The sequence below is a fragment of the Rana temporaria genome, chromosome 1 (genome assembly GCF_905171775.1).
Source record: "Rana temporaria chromosome 1, aRanTem1.1, whole genome shotgun sequence".
Classification (NCBI taxonomy): domain Eukaryota; kingdom Metazoa; phylum Chordata; class Amphibia; order Anura; family Ranidae; genus Rana; species Rana temporaria.
This window is the reverse complement of record NC_053489.1, coordinates 141,230,366-141,250,120: the sequence shown is the minus strand read 5'-3', so window position 1 is coordinate 141,250,120 and position 19,755 is coordinate 141,230,366. Positions and strand designations below refer to the sequence as shown.

At 41.9% G+C, this 19,755-nt stretch overlaps 1 protein-coding gene across 3 annotated transcripts in view; it reads right to left on the bottom strand.

Annotated features, from left to right (window-relative positions):
• Positions 1-1,989: 1,989 nt before the first annotated feature.
• Positions 1,990-19,755, bottom strand: part of YTHDC2 (YTH domain containing 2) — a 315,708-nt gene continuing 297,942 nt past the window's right edge. For all 3 annotated transcript variants that reach the window (XM_040343611.1, XM_040343620.1, XM_040343628.1), the window contains one exon: positions 1,990-5,225. The gene's annotated coding sequence lies outside the window, so the exon portion shown is untranslated. The remainder of the gene's footprint in view (positions 5,226-19,755) is intronic.

The following is a 19,755-nucleotide window of genomic DNA, read 5'->3' as shown; positions in this document are numbered from 1 at the left end:
TCCCATGCCTGTGCAATGACATATCCTCGCAATTCTAAGTGATTATTCTCTAAATGATTATCTGGATATAAGCAGTGCTGGCAAGTTCAAACAAAATTAACATATATTCAGAGATTTTATCAGCTACAGAACAGGTTTACTTAATCTGGAGTTCTTCGTGCACAAAGGAAGTATTGTACAATAATTACTAAAGCTCCAGACTACTGTAAGGACCCAGGTTGTGGAATTACAGATTTTTCAGCTTATGGAAAGCATTAAAGTGGCATTCCACTAATTTTAAAGTCAGCAGCTACAACAAGTGTAGCTGCTGCCTTTTAATAATTAGACACTCACCTGTCCCACGGTCAAGCAATGCGGGCACCGACATTCTCACTGTGGGCACCTGGCTGTGTCTTCACAGCCAGGAGCGCACTGCACGAGCCACGCACTATGAATGGCAGGGCAATCTTCTGTAACCTGGGACGTGTCCCAGAAGATTGGAGGGATGAAGAGGTGAACATCCTTCCGGCGCCGTGGCAGCAGGAGAGGAAGTGGAAGCTAGGTGCCCGTAAAAAAAAAAAATGGGACCCCCCCCTCAAAATGTGGCATGTCAGGGGAACACCAGCAAAAAAAAAAAAAACTCAATAATCTCAGTGTCTAAAAAGACTAATTGCACCGCCCAGGAAAAATTAAGTTCCCAAAAACTTTATATATATTATATATATAAAAATAAATAAACACACAAGTCTATGTATATAAAAGCAGCCGCTAAAAAAAACGGAAAATATACGCAAGTAAAAAAAAGTCCTTAGTCCATATAGACAAAGTTCACATACTCAAAGCAGCGCTCCAATCAAATAAGTGAAGTATGACTAGCATTCACATGTAAAAACATATGAGAAATTAGTAGTATGTTGATAGGTAATGAGACAGTTCAATTGATGGGTGAAGGATTCTACTTAATGATTAATAGGCATATATCATCCTCCAGAGTCCACAGCGAGTGAAACACACTCCCCTAGGGGTTTACACTCACCTAAGGGATGCAATTCAAAAGCCCTGAACACACCAGGTGTCTCAAACTGTGTGTTATCACCAATCATTATGGAATGCCGTCTGCCATTTACCGCATTTGAAAGTATCTGGCTGTTTCTTCCTGGGAATGACACGCACACGTCACTTTCAGTCGCCATAAGGTCATGCTCAACGGTATCACGCTATGTAGAGCCTTTTTTAACATGACTAAACCAGCCTGGTCAATGAGCTGTTTGCTATAACCAGAGCAAACAGGAGACACCTGGTGTGTTCAAGGCTTTTGAAATGCATCCCTTTGGTGAGTATAAACCCCTAGGGGAGTGTGTTTCACATGGTGTGGACTCCGGAGGATTATATATGCCCATCATTAAGTAGAATCATTTACCCATCAATTGAATGGTCTCATTACCCATCAACATACTACTGATTTCTTATATGTTTTTACATGTGAATGCTAGTCATACTTCATTTATTTGATTGAAGCACTGCTTTGGAGTATTGGAACTTTGTCTATACGGAGTAAGGACTTTTTTTACTTGCGTTTATATAATAAAAAATAATTTACATTTCTTGCATTCATTGCCCAAAGTAGGCAGTTTCAGTGCCTGCAAACTTAAGACTTATGTCTGGGTTGATAAGTTATGCACAGCACAAAAGGCAGTTTTGAATATTTCACTTAAAGCACTCTCCCATGCAGGCAGTTTTAGTGTCTACAAATTTAGGGTTAGGTCTGGGACAGTGCTTTATGCAAAGCACAAAGGGTCGTTTTCAATATTTCATATATAACTTTACCAATATGAGATCCCTTAACACTTTAAAATACCAGTGTCTTGGTGGATTGCATTCTATTTCATGTTACACTGTACTGTGTTCGCAAATGAGAAGCCCTATGGTCTTGCTGCAAGACGCATCAAATTATTGTGGGGGGAATAAAGAACTACATAGAGAAACAAAAGTAAAACAGTGCCAAAAAAGTAATATAGAAACACTTAAAACACTTTTAATGAGAGAATTAGTAATTAGTGACACTTTACAGTGCTGGTACACTCATTTCGCTTGGTAAAACTTAGCCTCCAAGGCAACAACACTTTTGCTCATAAGAATGCCAAATACCCTGATTACTCCATTGCAAGTGCCTCTCAGTACAGAACTAAAGAGTTGCAATGCAATGCATTGCATTGTGTTTTGCAGAGGAAAACATACTAAAAGCAAACCTGTAGGAAGTAAAACCAGATAAAACTGTGATAAGTACCACTTTGTGACATAATCTACTGCTGAAATCCTGCCCACGGAGTAGGCATGTCAACAGCTACAGTCACACCAACGATTAAGGCCTGTGAAAATTGTTGTGGCCTGAGCAATCTTTAGTTTACAGCTGCGGTTTTTGAGCAGCTAGGTGCATCCGATGGCCCTTTTCACTGTAATGACAGGTTGCCAACAGCCGCAGCTATTCGCATCTCTCTGCACAGCCAGCAGTCACCTCAATCGCTGGATGTGAGAACAGCTGTGAATAGCCTGTCATAGTGCATAAACCTGTCATTATAGTGAATGGGGTCAGAGGCTGCACCTAGCCACTCTCATCCAGAGCTGTAAACACAAGATTTTTGTTGCTACAATTCACACCAGCCTTAAATCACATCTGTGAATGTAGCCTAACCATCGCAAAACTGGTATGCCGGAGCTTCCTATCAGAAATCCCAAGCAATGTCATGCGGAAGGCATGTTCAAATATGAGCTACCAGAATGTGCATATTTGATTAACATTTTGATTATCAACTTTGCCTACTTTCCCTTTTACTGAATGCCCAGAGATCAAGCCCACTGCTGACAAAATTTGAAAACTTGTTAGCCTGTTTCTAGCTCTTTACTGGAACAAACTAATAGCCAGATAGAATCTGGGGGTGATCTCACAATACGTGCCCTGGCTTTTTAGCTTCTCAGGCATCACTCAGAAGGGGAATGAGTGGGAAGAAATAAAGTGACAGAACCTGCCTGTTTATTCTCAACCAAAGTTAAACAGCCATTTCCATTCTCTGGACTGGCTGTGAATTTAACTGAAGTAGATCGGCAGCGCTGCTAGAGTGGGGTTGTTGCTGAGACTTTTTCCTTCTGCGGCATGGAGTGCACTAGGCACTTTTTTAATTTGCCTATAGGTACGTCTGGCAATGCACAACAGCATTTCATGAGGAAGAGAAAGGGGAAGCACTGTAAGCCAAACAAGCTTTACTGTATAACATAATACACCAGACCTTACAAATAAAGTTTGCAGATTGGAAATGACAGCATACGAATGACTACTAAACTGATGTCCCTTCATTATCCAGTTACAATTCACTAAGCTGTACTAAGTTAACTGCAGTGGGGAAAAAAATAAATGGTCAGAACTTTGCATAGTGTCTGTTCAGATGTGTCTGGATGAAAAAATGGATGAACATAAATTAGGGCACAGAATTATTTTGGCAGATTCAGGATCCAACTGTATATTCAACCATTTAATTTTACTTGCACGTTGAAATATTTTTATATAAATATGTAATAAAAGGATTAAACAATAGAAGACAGATAATTAACATGTAAAACACATGAACACTGAAAATATGTGCAGCTCTTAAAACAACTGAAGGCCAAGCTTGCAAAATTGCCCTTTTAATAGCCGCCACCTCTTCTTTAATAAAGGTCCGATTGTTAATTATAGGGGCTATAACAAAAAAGAATATAAACCCTACTCCTCACTCCCAGAGCAGCTGTCTATTTCATGCTCTGCTCCACTCCTGCAATCCGGACAGGCCCTCAATATCCTAGCATGCAGTACAGCTCTTGTATTGTACGTAATTGCATCAGCGAGGGGGCAGTCACACAACTGTCGAAGAGTTGCTTGGTGGGACGGATGGTCTGGCATGGATTTAGACATGTAATTCTAAGGAGCATTTGAGTACTACTATAGAAAGTTGGAGCTACCAAAAAGGCATTTTTACAAGTGGACTGAACTTCAGTTTTTGATAATCCGATAATCCCAAATTAAAAGAAAAAACCCCACAAAAGTTCAAGTGCATGTGCGTCTACCCATTTGCAGCATTTTCTCTCTGTTGTGGATTAGAAGCATGCACGTGAAATTATAGACCACAGTTTGGGTCCCAACATTCAAGTGACTGTATATATATGTCCTAGGCATTTCCATTGAGTTCTGTTGAAATCAATCACATGCGCTAACCTCACAGACATGAAACCAAATGCAAAACAAAAAAAAGGCACTGTAAAGCAAAACAATAAAAAACACTTAATTTCAATGTGTTCGATAACAATAAAAACAAAACTGGAATTATTTGTAAAGCTTTACAGCGCAGGCAGATGATTCAAAAATGTATAAAATCACAAAATTTGCTCTAAATTGTACCACTAATTCTGCATGTTTTCTATTTAATTGAAAAATAGAGTGCTCAATTGTGTGTTATACTTTTTGCACATCAGAAAGAAACACATGCACTTCTCTAAAAAAAAAAAAAAAAAAAAAAAAGAAAGACAGGTTAGTTTTACAATGTAAACCTTATTTTTTTTACAATGAACCTCATTTTAGAGGTAAATCCACCTGCTTCTGTACTGAATGTTCCAGTTTGTTCTGCTAAATCGTCAACAGCTAGAGTTTCTTGGTGTACGCATGCTTCAAATGCTCCCATGTATATATACAAACAAAATTATTTAAGAAGTATTCAAGGTACAACAGATTTCTGAAAAATATAGCTTGTATAGTAGTGTGTAATTTACAATTTATATATTCCTATAACCGAGTTATAGCTAATGGATTAGACTGATCATGCATTTTCAGGCGACCAGAACCAGAAGTCCCTGATATTTTAAATGAAATACAATGTGGTTTAGAATGAACGTTCAAAAGTTATAAAAGAAAAAAAAAAATGATTGAACATTAAAACAGTGCAATTTGATTTACAAAACTGACTGAGTGAATTTCATACAGGACAGCTGTCAAGTACTAGAATGAGCAAGATTCCCAAATTTTCTATTCCAACAGTTGCTGCATTTCTCATCTTGACCAGCTGAGAGTACCTAATTTGCCCATCTTGATCCAGGATACTCTTTTACAGTGCTATTCTTCTGATTCTGGCTTTTCAGATAAACACAGGGAGGTTGTAAACATTTTAGTGCAGTTAATGGAACTGATGAACAGCATTCACAGTACATCACGACTTTAAAATCTGTCAAAGAAATGTAAAAAAAAAATTGAGAATTAATAAATCCGACAGTGCCTTACATTTCTATCACAACTACGGTTCCTCGGTTAGCTACAGTACATTCAGAGTTTCTACACTCTAATGGCTCACTGCAATGACCAAAATGTGGTCCTACTGTGACGACTATGAAGTGCATTACACAAACAGTTATCTTTTTGTTTATACTTCACAATATCTAAAGTAGGATACATTCGGGGGAATCGCAACCAGCAGTGGCAGGAATGGGACTTGTGTCTTTACTGTGCTTTTGGTTAATTATGTCAACTATCTCCATCTTCTGTAGCAGGGGGCTGAGTTGCCAACTTGGTGGTGTTGGAAAATCAGGAGGAGGTCAATTTATCCCGATGCCACTGAAATAAATTCACTGGACTGAGTGGGCAGTCTGTGTATAATGCCTTCTTTAAAATTAATACAAATTAGACTGTAGGAAAGAGAATTTGGTAATTTTCTTTTTTTTACATGGCAGGCCTGCAAGTCATTGTCACATGAAGGTTTTTTTAAATAATTACTTATATTATTCTTTACACATTGAATAGTATGACCCATCCTATGCAGTTGAGGCCTCATAGGTTGAACCCATATCTCTATGACCCAATGTTATGATTGAAAAATTGCTATGTATTAACCCATTAACTGCCATCACTGTATGTCAGAGTGGTGGAAGAGAGTGGTTTTTACACACACTCCACAACCTGATTGCTTTCAAATGAAAGCAATTATGCAACTGAACATCACTGTCACAGGGTGGAGGGAGACAAGTGAATATCACTTTCCTGATTTCCCCTTGTTGAAAAGAACCTGGAAGTGACGTATATAACATCACTTCTGGGTTCTGTTATGACTGTGCTACAAAGCTTTAATGAAAGGCAGAGGAGACAACAGGGGTCGTACTACCGGACCACTGATGTCTCATTAAATCTGTCAAAAAGTTATCGCATGCGATATAAAGTTTTAGTGGAAAGTGTCAAAAGTTACACCCAAGCACCCACAGCCTTATTAGGTACTCAGGTGCTTCCTCTCACCACATGGACTTCATCAAAGTTACTACATACTCCTTCCAGGCATGCTTACCCTATATTCAACACCTACTCCAACTACTCCACATGGCATTACCCCCACCCATAGCTATGGGGGGGAACCAGTGAAACAAATATATATACACTCGCACTGGAAGTGAGTGTGAATAAAAATACAGCGATTGCAGATGCTGTACACAAGGTGCAATTCACTTGACTATTTGAAATGCATACAATTATAGCACTTACGATAAACTAATAAGTGACATTTTTTTAAGAAAATGTCCATATACATTAAGCAAATGTGCTCTGATGCTAAAGTGCAGTTGTGCTTCAAACTTCAGGTGTGCCACACACCCCTCCAGTCTTCCCACTCACCGAAAGGAATGGACCCCTAGCTTATCAGTCCAGGAGTCGCTCAGGCTAAAAACGTTGCATATACGAGTGTATGATCTATGCATACTCTCTGTATATTGGATGCTGGCGCAACTGATAATGCTTGACGACTTAGAATATTGCATGCAATATCCCAGTGTTGTAATTTTATTGTAGGATTTTGCTATGTATTCTATACAAGAACAAAATGAAAATGCAAGATGAGATTAATGAATTTTGAGAGATTTTTATTGTCTCTGTACTGTGTAAAGCCTCATGCACACTGAGTTTTAAAAAAAAATTATGCTTTTACATGTGTTTAGCTTCTTTTTTTTTTTTTTTGCCTGTAAATGCACCTTTATGTTAGTCTATGTGCTCAAAACCACATAGGTGTTTACCAACGTCTTCGAAGAGAAGAGTGTACAGGCTGAATAACAAAGCCATCACCAGCAAGTTCAGGAAAGGAGCTGAAGAGCAGGAAAATTCCTAGATGTATCTAAGCATTATACGTGTCTAGCATTTGGGGATTAATGCCTTCCAATAAGTAGATTAAATTAATATTCTGGCCAATGGAATCCATTAACTTTGAAATGCTGGACGTGCCTAAACACGCGTGCAATACACGGCTTTAGCCACGTTTTTTAAGCTGCTTTTTCCTGACAGGAATAAGGCTTAATTTCCATGGACGTTTTTGCAGCCACTTTCTTTAGCCTTTTTTACAGCTTAAAAACGCCTGTCCATGTTTATTTATTTATTTTGAGCTGGAGCTCAAAAACGCAACGGTAGCCTTTTTGAGCGTTTTTGCGCGTTTAACGTCTGGCGTTTTTACAGCTCTACTCTGGAGCTTCAGAATGCCCTGGTCCTCAAAAACGCCTATGCCATTTGCAGCTCAAAAATGCCTATGTGGGCATTATGCCATAGAATAACATGGACAGGCGTTTTTAAGCTGTAAAAAAACGCTCAGAAAGGTGGCTGTAAAAACGTCAGTGGAAATGAAGCCTAAAAGGTGTTCAACACCCTGAGGGCATGAGACCTAATTGAAAACTCAAAAAATTATCTATAAAAAGAAAAGAAAATCTATATTCCCCAATGGGGAGATTTTCCATATTTTTCTTTACTGACAGAATGTGAAGGGAAATCTTCCAAATAGGGACAGGGACTCTAACCTTTCTGCCCGCTATCAAAAACCAAAAAGGGTAGGATGACATTGGGCTTTAAAACACCCAGTTGACAGATGAAACATTAACTGGGCTTTTCTCTGAAACATAACCATTACTAAATTCACACTCTTTAATGCCGATCTGTGTACACAAGAAATCAAACTGAATGCCTAATATGACACACATTCAGACCTTTACTGTGCTACTCACAGAAGGAAATATAAGCAATCAGAGCTATAAACATTTCGCAGTGCAATAGCATATGTCCTATTGATTTCTTCTTAATGTTTACTATCAGCAATTGGGTACACTGCTGGGCTTATTCCCCCATAAGGGTCAAATTAGTCTAGCCTGCAACAAACTGAAGTTAAGCAAAGTCAAACTGATCCAAAAATAACTACGTACATACTTCCACCATTAAGGGAATTTAGTGTTTCCACACTGCAACCCAGTATGCATGTAATTTGAAATCATAGAGTGCTTTACTTCTGAACCAGTTATAAAGAAGGCAAAACTAGTATAGTCTACAGCAACAAAGGAACTGCTTAAGGTAATAATTTAGTACACTTCTGTGCTCTGTGGATTGTACTTTTACTGCTTGCCTACTGCCGGCCATCATATGATGGGCGGACGGTGCAGCTCTTGTTCTGTTCCGGGGCCACCAGGGGGGCGTGCGCTCCCGCAGCGTCACTTGGAACACGATGCGCGTTCCCGCCATCCGCAATGTCCGCCGGGCACCCGCGATTGCCCAGTAATGGAGCAGGACCATAGATCTGTGTGTGTAAACACACAGATAGACATCCTGTCCAAAAAGAGGAGACCGATGGTGTCTTCCTTGTAACACATCGGTCTTCTTCCCTTGTGTGTCCCCTCCCCCTACAGTTAGAATCACTCCCTAGGACACATATTTAACGCCTTGATCGCCCCCTAGTGTTAACCCCTTCCGTTCCAGTCACATTTATACAGTAATCAATGCATTTTTATAGCACAGATCTCTGTATATATGTGAATGGTCCCAAAATAGTGTCAAAAAAGTGTCCGATATGTCCACCGCAATATCACAGTCACGATAAAAAAATAAAAATGAAAAAACCGCAGGTCGCCGCCATTACTAGTAAAAAAAATATATAATAAAAATGCTATAAATCTATCCCCTATTTTGTAGACGCTATAACTTTTGCACAAATCAATATACACTCATTGTGATTTTTTTTTACCAAAAAAATGTAGAAGAATACATATCGGCCTAAACTGAGGAAAAAAATGTGTTAAAAGTTTTATTATATTTATTATAGCAAAAAGTAAAAAATATTGTGTTTTTTTCAAACTTGTCACTTTTCTTTTCTTTATAGCGCAAGAAATAAACACAGAGGTGATCAAATCCTGCCAAAAGAAAGCTCTATTTGTGTGTGTGGGGGGGGGATTATAAAAATGTATTTTGGGTACAGTTTTGCATGACCGCGCAATTGTCATTCAAAGTGTGACAGTGCTGAAAGCTAAAAAATGGCTTGGGCAGGAAGGGGGTGAAAGTACCCAGTATTGAGATGGTTAAAGTGGTTCTACAGGGAGTGCAGAATTATTAGGCAAGTTGTATTTTTGAGGATTAATTTTATTATTGAACAACCACCATGTTCTCAATGAACCCAAAAAACTCATTAATATCAAAGCTGAATATTTTTGGAAGTCGTTTTTAGTTTGTTTTTAGTTTTAGCTATTTTAGGGGGATATCTGTGTGTGCAGGTGACTATTACTGTGCATAATTATTAGGCAACTTAACAAAAAAAAAATATATACCCATTTCAATTATTTATTTTTACCAGTGAAACCAATATAACATCTCAACATTCACAAATATACATTTCTGACATTCAAAAACAAAACAAAAACAAATCAGTGACCAATATAGCCACCTTTCTTTGCAAGGACACTCAAAAGCCTGCCATCCATGGATTCTGTCGGTGTTTTGATCTGTTCACCATCCACATTGCGTGCAGCACCAACCACAGCCTCCCAGACACTGTCCAGAGAGGTGTACTGTTTTCCCTCCTTGTAAATCTCACATTTGATGATGGACCACAGGTTCTCAATGGGGTTCAGATCAGGTGAGCAAGGAGGCCATGTCATTAGTTTTTCTTCTTTTATACCCTTTCTTGCCAGCCACGCTGTGGAGTACTTGGACGCGTGTGATGGAGCATTGTCCTGCATGAAAATCATGTTTTTCTTGAAGGATGCAGACTTCTTCCTGTACCACTGCTTGAAGAAGGTGTCTTCCAGAAACTGGCAGTAGGACTGGGAGTTGAGCTTGACTCCATCCTCAACCCGAAAAGGCCCCACAAGCTCATCTTTGATGATACCAGCCCAAACCAGTACTACACCTCCACCTTGCTGGCATCTGAGTCAGACTGGAGCTCTCTGTCCTTTACCATTCCAGCCACGGGCCCATCCATCTGGCCCATCAAGACTCACTCTCATTTTAGCAGTCCATAAAACCTTAGAAAAATCAGTCTTGAGATATTTCTTGGCCCAGTCTTGACGTTTCAGCTTGTGTGTCTTGTTCAGTGGTGGTCGTCTTTCAGCCTTTCTTACCTTGGCCATGTCTCTAAGTATTGCACACCTTGTGCTTTTGGGCACTCCAATGATGTTGCAGCTCTGAAATATGGCCAAACTGGTGGCAAGTGGCATCTTGGCAGCTGCACGCTTGACTTTTCTCAGTTCATGGGCAGTTATTTTGCGCCTTGGTTTTTCCACACGCTTCTTGCGACCCTGTTGACTATTTTGAATGAAACGCTTGATTGTTCGATGATCACGCTTCAGAAGCTTTGCAATTTTAAGAGTGCTGCATCCCTCTGCAAGATATCTCACTATTTTTGACTTTTCTGAGCCTGTCAAGTCCTTCTTTTGACCCATTTTGCCAAAGGAAAGGAAGTTGACTTATAATTATGCACACCTGATATAGGGTGTTGATGTCATTAGACCACACCCCTTCTCATTACAGAGATGCACATCACCTAATATGCTTAATTGGTAGTAGGCGTCCGAGCCTATACAGCTTGGAGTAAGACAACATGCATAAAGAGGATGATGTGGTCAAAATACTAATTTTCCTAATAATTCTGCACTCCCTGTAAAGGCTAAAATGTATTTTTTTTTTTTACCTTTTTTGCATTCTATACATGACGTTAAAAAACCTTCAGTGTGCAGCTCCCCCCTTATACTTACCTAAGCACGATCCATCGATGTGCATGAGAGCAGTGGCTCTCCTGGGTCTCTCCATTCTCACTGGCTGAGATGCAGCAGCAAGAGTTATTGCTGTCAATCACAGCCAGTGAGGAGGAAGCAGGGGGCAGGGCTGAGCTGCGCTCTCTGTCTTATGGACACAGGGAGCCAGTGTTCTGTCACATATGGTGACCCGTCACAATTGGTAATGAAAGTGATGTTTCATCGCCGCCATCTTGCTACACCCCGCACTCTATCATAGCAAAGATACACTGAGAAGGGGGTAAGCGGACATCTTGTTACACCCATCAGTTTCTTGCATTTTACACTTTTTTTAACAGTAGACTGAGTTGATATAGTGAAATACATTACTTACAACTCCGTCTGACTGTTTACATGTTGAATTTTAAAAGCAGCGGCAAGCCTGCTAATCGGACAAAAGTTTGCGGCTTTTAAAATTCAACATGTTAACATATACACAGAGTTGTAAGTACTGGCATTTCACTATATCAACTCAGTTTACTGTTAAAAAAAAAAAAAAAAAAAGAAGTGTAAAATTCAAAACTCTGATGGGTGTAACATGTCCGCTTGCCCCCTTCTCAGTGTATCCTTACTATGGTGGAGTCCGGGATGTAGCAAGATGGCGGCGAGGAAACGTCCCTTCCGTTACAAATTCTGATGGCTCGCCTAATCTGATGGAACACCAGCATGGGAGGGAGCATGCACGAGTGCCCATATAGCAAGAGGCTTGCTATGGGGGCACTCAGCGAGAGGGAGGGGCCCATTGCGCTGGCAGGGGACTCGAGAAGAGGAGCATTGGGGCTGCTCTATGCAAAACCATTCCACAGAGCAGGCAAGTGTGACAGGTTTATTGATTTTTCTTTTATAAACACTAGAATGTTCCTTTGTTCACACAAGGTGCTTTACTGCGGTCCCCGTACAGGTTAATGTTCTCTTGGCATGGTGGGGGGGTGGCGCACAGGTGTTACATGCATGCCCATGCCAGAGTCCCATATATTTTAATTAGGACACACGGCCGCACAGAGTGGAGGTCCCCAAACACATACAGTATCCGCACCAACACTCATCAGCATGTCCCAATAGAAATGAACAGGACACCGGCATGGGGAAGCACGCAACACCTAAAAAACACAGACCTGCACAGGCCCGCAGTAAAGTGCCCCCTGTTGACAAGCCTTAACAGTGCAGTTCTTGCATGCAAACTAAACATATTCAGTAAAAGACCTTGAGTACAGTAATGCGGGAAGACAATACGCATAAAGGCCTTTGAGGGGTTAAGGACATATCATTATTATCTTTCTATTGATTTCTTACACCTATAAAAAGGCATGGGACAAGAAAGAAGAGATCATTAGTATGAAAAGGCTGCAGAAAAATTCTTTCATTTTCCCCAGGACATTGTAGCTTCTGTCATCTCAGCTATCAATGACTGCTGTAATTGAGGAATAAAGCCTTTTCAAGACTGTCTGAATAAAAGGTTCCTGTTCTATATGGAGATGTCAATATTAACACCAAGACTCGTGTTCCTGTATTAATTACTTCAGGATAGCCTGTAAACATTGTGCTAATAGTGTTGCGTCGGTGTCTAGGCACAAAGACTGCAGTTAACTGCCAGAAAAAGCTTGTCTTAGAATTGTGACCCTTAAAATCCCAGTTAATGTGGCCCTGTTGTCAATTTAAAGGTACATTAGTCACGAAAAGCACCAATACTTGGTCTGCCCATTTCCAACTCCCTATAGGCCTAAAAATATCACAAGCAGCCTCATGAGCCAATATGGAGTTAAACACATCAAGTGCAAATTAGGTTACTGAAGCCTTAATTTGCCTTTATTGGAGACATGTGAGCACACATGCCAATCATCATACATGTAATTTAACAACTATGACGACTCAGCCTGTTAGCAAACAAATGTATACCTTTATAGGTTTAGTGTCTGTTACTCATATTTTAGGGATGACTGATAGGTTAGTGAATGAAATATGAGCTGCTTTATCGTGTAAGTGATTTATAGGCAATGTCCAAGTTAGAAACACAGCTAGACTTTTGAAAGCCACTTTATGTCTCTCCTATTATAGCTGTATTAATTTTTAATTTGAAAGAATTTTGTGTTAACGTTTTGAGGTACAGTGGGGTATATGCCTGTATATGAAAGGTGTCTTATGCCATCGCCTTGTCTGACTAGAGACATTCTCTTGATAGAAGTTGCAAAACTTCTGGTTTTATATTAGCGACAAGGCTCTGTTGTTTGGAATTTAACTTGTGTGTTATTTCTTAGAAGACTTTTGTCCCCATTGATATAAAGTGGAGTTCCACCAAATTTTGTATTTATTTTTTAAAGTCAGCAGCTACAAAATACTGCAGCTGCTGACTTTTAAAATAAGGACACTTGCCTGTCTAGGGCGCCCGCGATGTCGGCACCCGAAGCCGATCTGTCCCTCGGCTCTGGGGTGCTGCGCTGCCATCTTTGGTAAGGGAATCAGGAAATGAAGCCTTGTTGCTTCACTGCCTGGTTCCCCACTGTGCATGCGAGACTTGCGCTGGTCCTTGCTGCCTTCTGGGACCTGTGTGTCTCCCAGAAGACAGCAGGGGGAACGGAGAAGGCGCAAGTGGCGTATACGACCCGCGCGTGGCTCGGATATTAGACAGGCATCTGCTCCCCCCTGAAAAACTTGATCGACAATCGGGGAACTAGTATTTTAAGAGCAGGTCATCCTGGGACACCAAAGGTGGTTTGAACTGCAGTTTCTGTCTACCTATAGATAGTGGTGGATTATTAAAGAAGTAATGCTTTCTCTGGGTGACAGCTGGCTATTGTTTTTATCCATAGAATCATGATCATCTCGAGTCAGAAGAGGAGAGGGCATAAGGTACCTCTCAAATACCTACATTAATTTTGCCCAAAATACCTTTTCAGTTAAAACTACCATCATCGTGACATATCCGGTAACCAGAGATGTCCAGACAAAGCCCATTACTGCAAAAATTAAAAGGTAGAAGCATTGTACATATCAAAGTTTCAGGGGAAAAGGTTTTAGCAGAGAACTCCTTTTAAAAGCGGGGCTACATATAGACTGTAATTACGTGCTGTAATATGAAATCACCATAAACAAATTGTCTTTAAAAAATATTTCTTTTTTTTTCTAGATTCATACTTACCTAGGTGGATGCAGCATCAGACCGATGCTGAATCTGTCCCCCACTGTCTCTGCGCTGAGAACAGAGCCACCGAACACCGCCGATGGCTCGGTTCTCACATATCCCTGAGAGGAGAGCTGCTGACTGTCATTCATTTGAGCACGGAGCTGTGGAGGAGCGGGAAGCGTCCGTCTCAGCGGCTCGCTGAGATGCCGAGACTGCCATCAGTCATGGCAGCTAGCAGATCCAGACTTCGGAAGTCAGGATGACGCACTGCCTTGACTGATGGCAGTGACGTCAGCGGAGAGTGGACTTCAGACCGCTCTCCGCTATGAGATCTGGGGTCAAAAAGACCTCAGATCTCATATTTAGATTAAAATGCAAAAAAAAATTGAAACTGTCATTTTTTCAAAAAATGGGGACGGGCGAAGGAGATTTTTCCTTCAGTCTCGTCCCCAGTCAGCAGCCGAACTCTCCCACCGCAGATAACGGCGATCTCGCGGCGAATCCGCCGTGGAGACCGCCGTTATCGTTAACAGAACCGCTGACACTAAAGATGGATACCTCGGTTGTGGCAGCAGCTGCTGCCGTTACCGAGATATCCATCTTTAAAGTAAGGCCGTATAAAGACGTACAGCGGTTTGGAAGTGGTTAAAGCAATATTTTCCTGTTGTAATTTTTTTCCAAAATGACAATTTTTTTTTTTTTTTTGCATTTAAGTCTAAATATGAGATCCGAGGTCTTTTTGACCCCAGATATCATATTTAAGAGGACCGGTCATGCTTTTTTCTATTACAAGGGATGTTTACATTCCTTGTAATAGGAATAAAAGTGATCCATTTTTTTTTCAGTGTAAAAATTAATAAAAGAAAAAAAAAGAAGAAAAAAAAAATAGGGTTTTTGTACTCACCGTAAAATCCATTTCTCTGAGTTCATGGATGGACACAGCAGCAATTGACCTTAGGGTATTATCCTCCCTTTTAGGAGATTGACCAGGCAGAAAAACAGCATGTTAAGTGTTAAAACACTCCACACAGTACAGTACCTCCCAGGGGGTGGATCCCCCGGATACATCCCTCTCTCTGCATCATGCAGCCTCAGTTCGTAAACAAGCAGTACAAACAAAGGAGGGTGGGTGCTGTGTCCGTCTATGAACTCAAAGAAATGGATTTTACGGTGAGTACAAAAATCCTATTTTCTCTTCCGTTCATGGACGGACACAGCAGCAATTGACCTTCGGGACGTCCCCAAGTAGTGTCAAAAATCGAGGGGTGATAAAACACAGCAAACCAAACTTCACCCCAAACAAACCAGAGTTCCTCAACGGAGGAACTTCAACCTTAACCACTTCCCGACGGCCGTACGAATGTGTGCGGCCGCGGGGTGGTTCTAAATCTCTGACAGGACGCATATATGCGTCCTCCGCTCTTCCAGGCCACTAGAGGGCGTGCGAGCGCCGCCGGTGGCGCGCTCGTGCCCGTCACATTCCTGAGATACCGATGCGCGTGCCTGGCGGCCGCGATGTCCGCCAGGCACTCGCAATCGGCGGGTTACAGGGACAAGGACATGGATCTCTGTGTGTAAACACAGAGTTCCATGTCCTGTCAGGGGAGAGAGGAGACCGATCTGTGTCCCTTGTACATAGGGACACAGCATCGGTCACCTCCCCCAGTCACCCCCCTCCCCCCACAGTTAGAACACACCCAGGGAATACATTTAACCCCTTCCATGCCCCCCTAGTGTTAACCCCTTCACTGCCAGTCACATTTATACAGTAATTGGTGCATTTTTATAGCACTGATCGCAGTATAAATGTGAATGGCGCCAAAAATGTGTCAAGAGTGTCCGATGTGTCCGCCATAACGTCGCAGTCCCAATAAAAATCGCAGAACGCCGCCATTACTAGTAAAAAAAAAAATAATAATAATAATTCTGTCCCCTATTTTGTAAGCGCTATAACTTTTGCGCAAACCAGTCGCTTATTGCGATTTTTTTTTTTTTTTACCAAAAATATGTAGAAGAATACATATCGGCCTAAACCGAGGAAAAAAAAAATGGGCTATTTATTATAGTAACAAGTAAAAAATATTGACTTTTTTTCAAAATTGTCGCTCTTTTTTTGTTAATAGCGCAAAAAATAAAAACCGCAGAGATGATCAAATACCACCAAAAGAAAGCTCTATTTGTGGGGGAAAAAGGACGCCAATTTTGTTTGGGAGCCACGTCGCACGACCGCGCAATTGTCAGTTAAAGAGACGCAGTGCCAGAAGCTGAAATTTCACCTGGTCAGGAAGGGGTATACGTGCCCAGTAAGGAAGTGGTTAAACCGCCGCCTGCAAAACCTTGAGGCCAAAGGAGGAATCCGAAGATGCACTCACATCCACGCTTTAGGGCATAGGCCTGAAGCACGACCTGTCTGATCCACCTAGAAATGGTGGCCGACGAGATCGCCAGACCCTTCTTAGGACCAGTCACCGGCACGAACAGTGAGTCCGACCTCCGAAACGGAGCCGTAGCAGACAGGTACACCCGTAGGGCTCGAACCACGTCCAAGGAATGTAACTTGGCCTCCTTTGGGTTCGGCGGCCGAGGACATAAGGATGGAAGAACAATGTCATCAATGTGAAAACAACCTTGGGGAGGAATGACGGCTGCGGCCGCAGCACCACCTTATCCCTGTGAATGACCAAGTAAGGGGCCTTGCAAGACCAGGCCGCTAGTTCAGAAACCCGTCTGACCGATGTAATTGCCACCAGAAAAACCACCTTCTGGGAAAGAGTAAAGGAATTTTCCGAATGTCCTCAATTGGAGACTTTTGAAGCACCGAAAGAACAAAATTCAAGTCCCATGGAGGACGCACAGGAGGGGCCACATGTCCAACCCCCTGCACAAACGTACGCACCAGAGAGTGCGCCGCCAGGGGTTGCTGAAAGTAAACAGCCAAGGCCGAAATCTGCCTTTTAAATCGTACTTAAGGCAAGAGCCTGCTCCACTCCACGCTGTAAGAACAGCAGAATCCGGGACATCACGTATGTACGAGGGTGCCAAGTCATCTCCTCACACATAGATGTAAGCCTTTCTACGTAAGATTGTAAATCTTCCGGGAAGTAGACTTCCGCGCCCGCAGCATGGTAGAGATCACCGAGTCCGAAAGGCCTCGATCCTTCAGCACCTGGCTCTCAACAGCCACGCCGTTAAAGCCAACGACTGTAAAGCAGGATGAAAGATAGGGCCCTGCGACAGAAGATCCTCTCGCAGAGGCAGACGCCAAGGAATGTCTGCCACCAGATGCACCAGATCCGTGTACCAGGGACGGCGAGGCCAATCTTTCGGTGCTTCAAAAGTCTCCGTTTGAGGACATTCGGAAAATCCCTTTACTGACTCTTTCCCAGAAGGTGTTTTTTCTGGTGGCAATTACATTGGTCAGACGAGTTTCTGAACTAGCGGCCTTGTCTTGCAAGGCCCTTACTTGGTCATTCACAGGGATAAGGTGGTGCTGCGGCCGCAGCCGTCATTCCTCTCTAAGGTTGTTTCGGCCTTTCTTATTAAGGACATTGTTCTTCCATCTTTATGTCCTTGGCCGGCGAACCCAAAGGAGGCCAAGTCTCACCGCCGACCCCACCACTGTGAACATGGAGCGGGCCACAGCCTCAGCTCTCCTATCTGCGGAGTCCTTAAAAGCAGGAGCCCCTTCCACAGGCAACGTATATATAAAGGGGGGAACTAATGCGCAAAACCAAACTAACCATGGGCACTATAATAAATAAAATAACAATACTAAAATATACGAGCAGCAGCCACTACTAAAACAGTGCTCACGCACCAAATGACATGTGTAAAGAGGGGGGTGTAATGGCGCTTGCCAATTGAGAGCTGTAATAAAGTAAATAACTGATACGCACAGCAACGTATGGATAATAGCCAATGAATCCAATAGAAAAGTGTTCCACTCCTAATTTCCTCAAAAACCCCTCATGACATCCACAACCATGATGTGAAGGGTGGGAGTTGTGAAATTACTGAAATCCAAAAACAGATTAGGACTAAAATGACATGAAGTCATTAAATGATAATACTGTGAAAACCATTACAATACGTAATAAACTCCAGTGCAATCACCAAATATGCAAAATATTGATAAGGTGAATAATGATAATGATGTAAAGTTCAGAAAACACAAAGTGAAAAAACTTTAAATGTGTTTAAAGAATGTGCACCAAAAATTGTGCAAAGTGAAATAAATAAATAAATAATGTTCAGGCATAAATAAATAAATGAACGAATAAAGTTCAGGTTAATAAAGTGTTCAAAATCAATTTCAGTGCTGGATAAAATATTCCAAAGTGCAAAAAATATATATATGAATAATAAAATTAATAGAGTGCTTGATTTTAAAGTTTCCCAAAAAGTGCAATAGTGTTTAAACAAAGGATGATACTGCAGTCCACCGCACGATCCTCCAGTGTAGTTGTGCAGACCAAAGATTAAGGAAATACTAGCCTCTCACCTCAAGACAGGCTAAACCAGCCTGTAAGATGTGGATGAAGCCCAGCAGCAAACACTATGGATCCAGGACAGCTCAGTTTGCTCCAATCCTCCGACCACAGATTTATCCAGACCACTCTCAATAAAAGCAAAATGCAATCTCCATAGTGTAGTAGATAAAATAAGGTTTAATAAACAAAATAGTAGCACTCACATTAAGAATGACTGTAAACAGCATGCAGATGGTTACAGCGAATGTTGTAGATGGGCAGCAGATCTCCGCTCTCGGCCGCGAGCGGAGATGACGTCACCAACGGCACTTCTCTTTCACCTGACGCGTTGCGTGGCAGATCGACGCCACTTAATCATAGGTTTTTGGATTTCAGTAATTTCACAACTCCCACCCTTCACATCATGGTTGTGGATGTCATGAGGGGTTTTTGAGGAAATTAGGAGTGGAACACTTTTCTATTGGATTCATTGGCTATTATCCATACGTTGCTGTGCGTATCAGTTATTTACTTTATTACAGCTCTCAATTGGCAAGCGCCATTACAACCCCCCTCTTTCCACAGGCAACGTGGTCGCCTTATTTAGTCTGGACACAGGGGGGTCCACCGACTGAGGAGAGGTTTACTTTTTTAGGAAGTCCTCCTCAAACGGGTAACGGACCACAAAGCATTTTGGAACAGAAAAAACTTTCTGTGGCCGATCCCATTTCTTGTACACAAATTTTTCCAGATAAGGAACACAAGGAAACACTTTTGCAGTGCGGGCCGTCTTGCGGAACCCAAAAGGGACCGGCATCTCTGATGACTCTGCCAAATCCTCAAGTTTTTGAGTATCCCGCACCACAGTGATAAGAGCTCCAACAAGTGCCCTATCATGCGCTGACCCTGAAGCAGAGTCATCCTCACTGTCCGTGTGGACTAGGCCTGCATCCTCTGACATCACAGAACCAGGGCCAGACGCAGAACAGGGCCCGATTCCGTGCCAGACAAATTCCCAGAAGGCGGCGGGGGGAGGGGGCGCTATTTACCCCCCCTCTGGCCACGCGCCGCTTCAATCCTGGCAACAAACGCCTC